Source organism: Choloepus didactylus, chromosome 3 (genome assembly GCF_015220235.1).
Source record: "Choloepus didactylus isolate mChoDid1 chromosome 3, mChoDid1.pri, whole genome shotgun sequence".
NCBI classification, from domain to species: Eukaryota; Metazoa; Chordata; class Mammalia; order Pilosa; family Megalonychidae; genus Choloepus; species Choloepus didactylus.
The window spans coordinates 74,027,207-74,036,228 of record NC_051309.1 but is presented as its reverse complement, the minus strand read 5'-3'; positions in this window follow the sequence as shown (position 1 = coordinate 74,036,228).

The window sequence follows — 9,022 nt, the reverse complement described above, 5'->3', positions numbered from 1 at the left end:
TACTCTGAATAGCATGGGATAAATAATTTCTCATTGTTTTTAATTACTAGCATCAATTACTTTTCATGTGTCAAGAACCGGTCCACTCTTGTATCATTTCATTTAAATTTTAATAAAATCCCATTTAAATAGATACTGTTATTATCTCCATTTTATAAGTGAAGAGAATGAGCAATTAACTACCCTAAATCATTTAGTTAGTTGTGTCAGCACTTGCTTATCTAACTTCAAATCTCTGTCACATATGGCATAGTCATAAAAATCTATAGGACACAGGAGTAGGATGCAACCAAGATGATGTAAAACTAAAATAAATAAGCAAAACATTTTGGGGTTGGAAGAGATAGAACTTGTCAAAGATGTGGAGAATAAGAAATACAGTAGTACTTCGGGTAAAAAATTAAAATAGAGCAAAAGTTTTTGGAACCATTTAGTCAATGATTGTTTAAAAAGCATAGAAGAAAATGGGCAGCCTGATCTGCATGATGGGTTGTCATGAAAGAATATTATGGAGAGTTAGTCTCTTCAAGCAGGAAGTCCACATGAAAAATATTCAAACAGGAAGATCTTATTTAATTAATACTAATAGAACTCACAGAACAGGAAGATCCTATTGACAGAGATTTAATGAAAGAGATTTTAAAATATAATGAAAATTCTTAGAAATTTGAAGAGAATGATTAAAAACTCATATTTCCAAATTAAAAATTTCAATAGTAGAACAGAAGTATACATTTATGAACAGTGAATTAGCATAATAATAAATAAAAATCTATACTATAAAAAATCAAGAAAAGAAAAGTATTAATGACATGATTAGGTAATAAAGGAAGTGAGGAGAGATTACATTTTTCTGATCAAGTTCAATAACACTAGAACTTAATTATTAAAGTGAAAACAAAATAAAGAAGTGACTCTTCCCGAATTTCTTTTATGATATCTGTTCCATTTTGCTAATGCTGCCATTATGTGAAATAACAGAAATGGATTGACTTTTATAAAGGGGACTTATTAAGTTACAAATTTACAGTTCTAAGGCCATAAAAGTGTCCAAATTAAGGTATCAATAAGAGGATACCTTCGCTGAAGAACAGCTGATGGCATCCGGAACATTTCTGTCATCTGGAAAGGCATGTGGCTGGCATTTGCTGGTCCTTTGCTCTGGGGCTGTTTCAAAACGACTTTCTCCAAAATGCATCTCAGCTGTTCTGAGATCCTTCTGTCTGTGAGCTCTCTTACAGGACTCCAGTGACTTAATTAAAACCTACCCTGAATGGGTGGGATTCACATCTCCATAGAAATAATTTAATCAAACATTTCTACCCTAATCGAAACTAATACTTCTGCCCCCAAGATTGCATTAAAGAACATGGCTTTTTCTGGGGGACCTAATACATACAAACTGGCACAATATTCAACTCCCTCATTACTAACTTTTAAGTGTCATTATTTGTTTACAAATATTCATCCATAGTTACCATCCAGGTAAAATTTTTTTCTGAAATGTGTAAGAAAATGAATTCAAGACCTGGTAAGTACTGTAACCATGATTGTATGCATAGAAAAAAATTAGATTCTTGGCAGAAAATGCCCTAATAAATGTATTAATAATAGAAAGAAGTTTCTTATTTTCTCTTAAATGACTGTAAATTACCTTTCAAACCTGGTTTTCCATAAAAAAAAAACATTCCAGAGAGAAGATTCCTACATAGAGCAGCTACTTCGTATATTATAAGGTCTCTTTTCATAAGAACTTCTGGCAATAATTATTATCTTGATTTTATTTTAATTAGCCTTTTATTTTTAGAAGAGTTTTAAGTACAGAAAAATATACAGAAAGTACAAGTTCCCATATACCTCCCACCCCCACCTGAACACAGATTTTCATATTGTTAAACTTGTATTAGTGAGGCATATTTGTTATAACTGATAAACCAATATTGATACACTACTATTAATTAAGTCCATAGTTCGCATTAATGTTCACATTTTGTGTTTACAGTTCTACAGGTTTTGTCAAATATGTAATGTCAGGTACCCACTGTTACAGTATCATACGGAACAGTCACACAACTCTGAAAATGCCCTTTACTCCACCTATTCATTCCCCTCCTACTTCAGAACACCTGCCAGTCATTTTTTTTACTGTATATATAGTTTTATCTTTTCCAGAATGTCATACAGTTGGAATCATAAAGTATGCAGCTTTTTGACTTGCTTCTTTCACTTAACAGTATATATTTACAGTCTCTCCATTTCTTTTCATGGCTTGATAGATTTTTTTTTTTAATCCCTGAATAATAATCCATTAGATGAATGTACCACTGTTTGTTTATCCATTCATCTATGGAAGGACCTTTTGGCTTCTTCCAAGTTTTGGCAATTTTGAATAAAGCTGCTATAAACTTTCATGTGCAGATTTTTGCACAGACATGTTTTCAGCTCTGTTGGGTAAATACTTAAGAGTAGTCTACACCAGTGCAGTTGCTGGAATGCTATGTCTGTGTTTAACTTTGTAAGAAACTGCTAGGCTATTTTCCAAAGTTGCTTCAAAGCAGAGTTCTGATTGCTTCACATCCTTAACAACATTTGATATTGTCACCTTTTTGGATTTTATACAATCTAATAATTTTGTCTTATCTTGATTTTGTAAGTGGAACTTAGCCTCAAAATATATAATGCCTCTACAATTGAAATTGGTAAAGAAGGACTATTTACCTAAATGATACTATTTTTAGCCAAAAGCAGAGGGAACTGCCTTATTCAAGAGCTCAGAAATTCCAGTTTGACATTTCTTGGAAAGCCACCAGTGTGTCCATTCCAATGAATTTAGGAGAGAAATAAAGTTAGAAAGATTACCTTTCTATCTTCTAACTGGGACATGAAATAGCTTATTAATTGGGATAAAGAATGGAAAAATGCAAGCTATAAGTTCTTCCATTTTGCTGGGATAGTAGCTGCAATTACAACAGAAATCAAAAGATAATTGTGGTTTTTTTTTAATAAACAGCAAGAAGTTGCAGAAACATCTTTCTCAAAGCACAAGTGGACAGTTACAGGACTGCAGTAACAGGGAAAGTGCTCAATCAAGAAAAGGTTGCTTAAAAGTGTTAAATGATATTGTGGCATCCTGGCTGGCCCTCCTTCATTGCTTACCAGCTTGATGTGGAGCTGGCCTGTGATCCCAGTGCGGATCCTGGTTCTGTTCCACAGGAAGCAGAGTAACTCTCATGACGTACTGGGAGCATATATATCTGGCCCAATCTGTCTGGTGGTGGCCTGAGTGTTCATAGTCCCAGAACTTTCCCTGCATATATAAGACAATTCACAGAGCTCTCCTACAGAAATTTATGGGAGAATAGTAAAGTGGCAGCCTGGGGCGAGGGATCACTGGTTGTAGGATATAAAATGCAGTGCCCAGGGCCATGAGGAGACTGTTTCCTAGACAGAGGGGACATTCATACTGGGTAAATAGGGGAATTCCTGGGGCCATATGCATATGCCCAAGACAAGACAAGAAGCCTGTGTACAAATGATCAAGGAGGCTCTTACACTTTGGACTGGAGCTATTCTCCAAACTCATTGCATGGCTGCATTCTAAAAGAGGACACTCCCACAGGTCAATTGGAAAACACTGGAAAAGCTGCTGGCTTTTTCTCTTCCTTTCATTTGTTAGCTCCTTGCATTTAAGGAAAACTCTGTCATAACACCATCTGGATACAAGCTTAAGGAACAAACACCTTATAGTCTAAATTTCAGCCAAAACACTTTAAAATATCAATATATCCAGGTTTCAACAAAACATCAAAGAAATAGGAAGTAATGTCTCAGGCAAAGAGAAAATTAAAGTATTAGAAACCACTGATAAGGAAGACTAGACTTGAGACATACCAGACAAAGACTATAAAAAGTGTTCCTACATAGTCTCAAAGAGCTAAAGGAAAACATGGAAAGTGATAAATGAACACAAAGAGCATATCAATAGAGACATGGAAATTATAAAAAAGGAGCCAAACAACTGAAATAATGAGTAATATGTCACATATAAGGGAGACTCAATAAGATTATAAGTGCTGATTTCTCATCAGAAACCAAAGAGGCAAGAAGAAAGCAGTGGGATGGCATATTTAAAGTGCTGAATGCAGAAAATTGCCAACTAAGAATTCTGTATCTGGCGAAACCATATTTCAAAAATAAGGAAGAGATTAAAATATTTCCCATATAAACACAAGCCAAGGATACTCAATCACCACTAGACCGGCTCTACAAGAGATGCTAAAAAGAGTTCTACAGGGTAAAAGGAAAGGACACTAGACAACAGATTGATGCCACATGAAGAAATAACAATTTCCAATAAGGGTAATGGCATGAGCAAATACAAATTCCTCTACAATTGTATTTTTGGTTTATAACTCCACTTGTTACTTCCCACAGGATCTATAAGGCAAATGCATAAATGTAATGATAAACAAGTGGTTCTGGGCTCATAATGCATAAACATGTGACTTCTAATATGACCTACATAAAGTCGGGGGAATGGAGGGGTGTAGGAACATAGTTTGTGTATGCAATTGATGTTAAGTTGGTATCTAAGCAAATAAGAGTATTATAAATTTAGGATGTTATATTTAAGTTCCATGGTAACTACAAAGAAAATAGTGGAGAATATGCAAGCTCACAGAGACAGACTATAGGTTGATGGGGTGGTGGTGGTGATGCAGAGGGAATGGGGATTAAATTCATAACGGATATAAGATTTCTGTCTGAGGAGAAGAAAAAAATTAGTAATGGGAAGTGGTGTAAATATGAGCAATCCCACTGAATGGTGTGCTTGGCAAGGGTTGAGACGGCAAAGTTTATGTTGTATATATGTCCTCATAATTAAAATAAAAGAATTAGCAACTAAAGAGACAATGACAATTAAATGTAATATGTGATCCTGGATGGGATCTAATAAAGGAGGAGAAAAGACCAAAAGGATATGTTTAGGACATGCGAGAAAATTGGAATATGATCTATAAGCTTTATATCAATGTTAACTTTCTTGAACTTGATAAGTGTACTTAAAGTGGCTACATTAGTGAATATCCTTGATCTTAGGAAATGTATGTGGCAGAATTAAGTGTTCAAGGATCATGATGTATATAACCTGCATTCAAGTGTTCAGAAAATGGATTGATAAACAGTAAATAGAGAGACAGACAGATAGATGGATAGCTAGATAGAATTATATGGAAATGTGGCAAAATGTTACAATTGATGGATCTGGGTGTCTGGGGGTGGGAGTTGATAAGGGTATGCTGGCGTTTTCTGTATGGGAGTTGTATTATTTTTGTAACTGTCCCGTAAATTTGAAAGTATTTCAAAACAGAAAATTAAAAAAAAAAGTTAATTGAGGGGTTTTGCAGCTGTGAATTGTTAGGCTTTAGGGTAAATCTGGTTCTCTTTCATGACTTCTTTTGTTTCAAGTAATTTTTCTGGCATTGGGATGTGCTGCCCCCATGTGGATGGTAGCTGATAGTGCTGACTAGATAAGATGAGTCCAAATGAGAATTTTCATGTAATGAAGTAAACATAAATTCATGTAGGTGTACATGTGTATATTACATATTTTATCATATTTTTATTATTTACATAATATATAATACATATAAAATATATGTACTCATAAATGATATAAATAAAAGATAATTAAAACAAACTATATGTGTATGTTTAAATGTATGCACATATGTATATGCATATGCATATTCATGTGTATAACTATTTGTATATATATAAGATGAATGCACACAATATAATGTATTTAATAGGAAATTTAATGGCTTTCTCCAATCACTATTTTCCTTATTATATAGCAAGAAAGATCTTTCATCATTTCAGGTTCGGGCTAGTAATATTGGATAGTTAAAATACTTATAAGAGCACAATAAATGTGTTAGCAGATTTAATCAATTACAATATGATCCATTAACATGGTATTTTTGAAAACTTAAACCCTACAATTATATAAAATTAACATTCATTATTGGCTATTGCCACCTCTAAAAATATCTGTATTATAATTCAATTAATACACAACAGTGTCTGATGCAAATTTCCAGACTATTTAAATAAAATATGTCTAGACATCAAAATAAAGCTGAAAAATATTGGAAGTGGCTTTGAATTGGGTAATACATAGAAGTTGGAAGAATTTTGAGGCCCTGTATAGTAAAAGCTTAGACTACCTGGAAGAGACTGTTGGTAAAAATATGGGCATTAAAGGCAAGTCTAGTGAGGGATTTTAGGGAAATAAAGAGAGTTGTAGAGAAAACTCTCATTGTCTTAGAGAATACATAGATTATCATGGACAGATTGCTGTGAGAAATCTGAATGTTATATGTGATTTTGGTGAGTTCTCAGACAGAAATAAGGAGCATGTTTTTGGAAAAGAGATGATGGCAATCCTTGTTAAAGTGGCAGAGAACCTGGCTGAATTGTGTTCTGATCAGTGGAAAGCAGAACTTGTAAACAATGAACTTGGATATTTAACTGAAGAGATGTCTAAGTAAAATGTGGAATGTGCAGCCTGGTTTCTCCCCATTACCTGTAGTAAAATGTGAGAGGAAAGAGATAAAATGAAGAATGAACTGTTGAAACATAAGGAGCCATCACTTGATGATTTGAAAAACTCTCAGTCTATCCAAATAAGGTGCTCTGGAGACAGGGCCAGATATGTGGCCCAACAATTGTTTGCTAAAGAGTTAGCCATGTGATTCATAGAGCAAATCAACCATCTCAGCAGAAGCCAAGGGTAGAGATGCAGCTATCCAGGAAGGTATGTGGAAGACCTTCTTGTCTTATGGCTTGGACCCTTGTGAATTGCACAGGAGACCTACAAGATTTTGAGATTTTCATTCCAACAGAATCACTGTCAGGCTGAACTAAAAGGGACAAAGATAGGTGAAATGAAAGAAGAATGACTCAGAGCAAAGATCTATGGATGCAGAGATCTGGCTGATGGGACATCTTTGGGCCATAAGAGCAGGGTTGCCAAATCTGGTGGGCTGAAAAAAATGAAGAACTGAGCCATGGAGAATTATTCATAGGCCTTCAGATAGAATGGAATTTTCTCTGTTGGGATTTGGACTTGCTTGGAACCACAATCTTTTTCTTTTTCAACTTTTCCCTTTTGGAATGGGAATATATATCCTGTACTTGTCATACAATTTTGTTTTGGTAGCTGATTCTTTGATTTCTAGGTTTCACAGGTCCCATGAATGTGATCTTATTTGGAAATAGGGTCTTTGAAAATGTGATTAGTTAAGATGAGGGCAAACTGGATTAGGGTGGGTCCTAATCCAATAGGACTGAGGCCCTTTCAGGAAGAGGAAAACTTGGACACATGGACACAGGGAGAAGAACATCATGTGGCAATAGAGGTGGAGATTGAGGTACTATAGCTGCAAGCCAAGGAACACTAAGGATTGCCAGAAAACTAACAGAAGTTAGGAAGAGATAAGAAAGAATTCTCCTCTACAGATTTCAGAGGGATTGTGTACTTGCTGACACATTGTTTCTCAGGTTTCTACCCACCAGAACTGTGAGAGAATAAATTTCTGTTCCTTTGAGTCACCAAGTTTGTGATAATTTTTTGTAGCAGCCCTAAGAAACTAAGATATTCCATAAGAAAACCAATTACAAATTCATTAAATAAATAAATTTGGAAAGCAAAATTTTTGTCTTTTACTGTATGGTGTCGTGTATTGTGCAGAAGATAACATAAGCAAGTATCTTTATGACTTCATGATAGAAAGGAACTTAATAAAGATGGCCAAAATAGCACAATTCATTTTGGAAAATATTGGTAAATTCAAGAAACTTGGATTTTATGTGCAATAACAAACATCATAATAAAAATATTAGTAGTAATAACAATGATGAAAATGGAAAAGATGATTCATAGTCAGCAAAAATTTTATAATACTTGTAATTAATAAAACATAAACCTAGCATGTATTAATAATTATAGATTGATTAGAAAAAGATAAATACTCCATTTGAAAATTAAAGTATGATCAAATATTTAAGCATGTAAATCAAAGAAGAGGAAAACAGAATGCCCAATAAACAGAAGGGAAAATAAATGCAACTCCCCTCTCTAGTAATTAGAGAAATAGTAACTAGGGAAATAAAAATTAAATCTATAACAAAAAGCAAACTACTAGTTTGCAAATGAAAAAGTCTGACAATACCAAGTTGTAGTAAAAATGTGGCTTAAAGGTGCTACTTATATTCTTCATTCTGAAATATAAATTGTCTCAAAAATTGTGGAGATCAATTAGCAATATTTGGTATATTGAAAATGTACATAAGAACCAATATTTCTACTCCTAAGTATGTACCCTAGAGACACGCACACGTGCATAGGAGATATACAAAATTCCAAATCAGCATTAATTAGAATTGGAGAGAGAGAGAGAGAGAGAGAGAGAGAGAGAGATCGAGAGCTCTCCTGGTTCAAGTACTCAGAAGCAGACCCTGAAACAAAGGTATTAGTTGACTTTTGCAGCATAAATATCACCCCCAAATTTAACTACTTAAATGACAACAACTGTTTATTTGAATCATGATTCCAACCAGCCCTCAGGCAACTAGCAGTTGACAATGGATGCATGATTGGGCCTCTGTGAAAGAAACAGAACCATCCATTTAGCTCAGCCAAACTTGGCAACCCATAGAATAGTGCTTCCAAGGGCATTAACTCTCTGATGTGGAAAAAAAATCACTTAGGCAAAGATTTGTAGGTGTTCACAGTAAATATTCTACAAGTTGTAGACGTTATTGCTGAGGGAATATAACTCTGATGCAATGGTATTTGCTACACATCACTCCCTGCATTGCTCAAATCCTATTCCTCTCATTAAGTGTCTTCAATTCGTTCACAGATTCCTTTAGATGGTGACCAGTTAGTTACTAAAATTCTGCAAAAATTTTAATTGTGAAAATCACTTATTTACAAGAAGGGAGTTCATGGAAC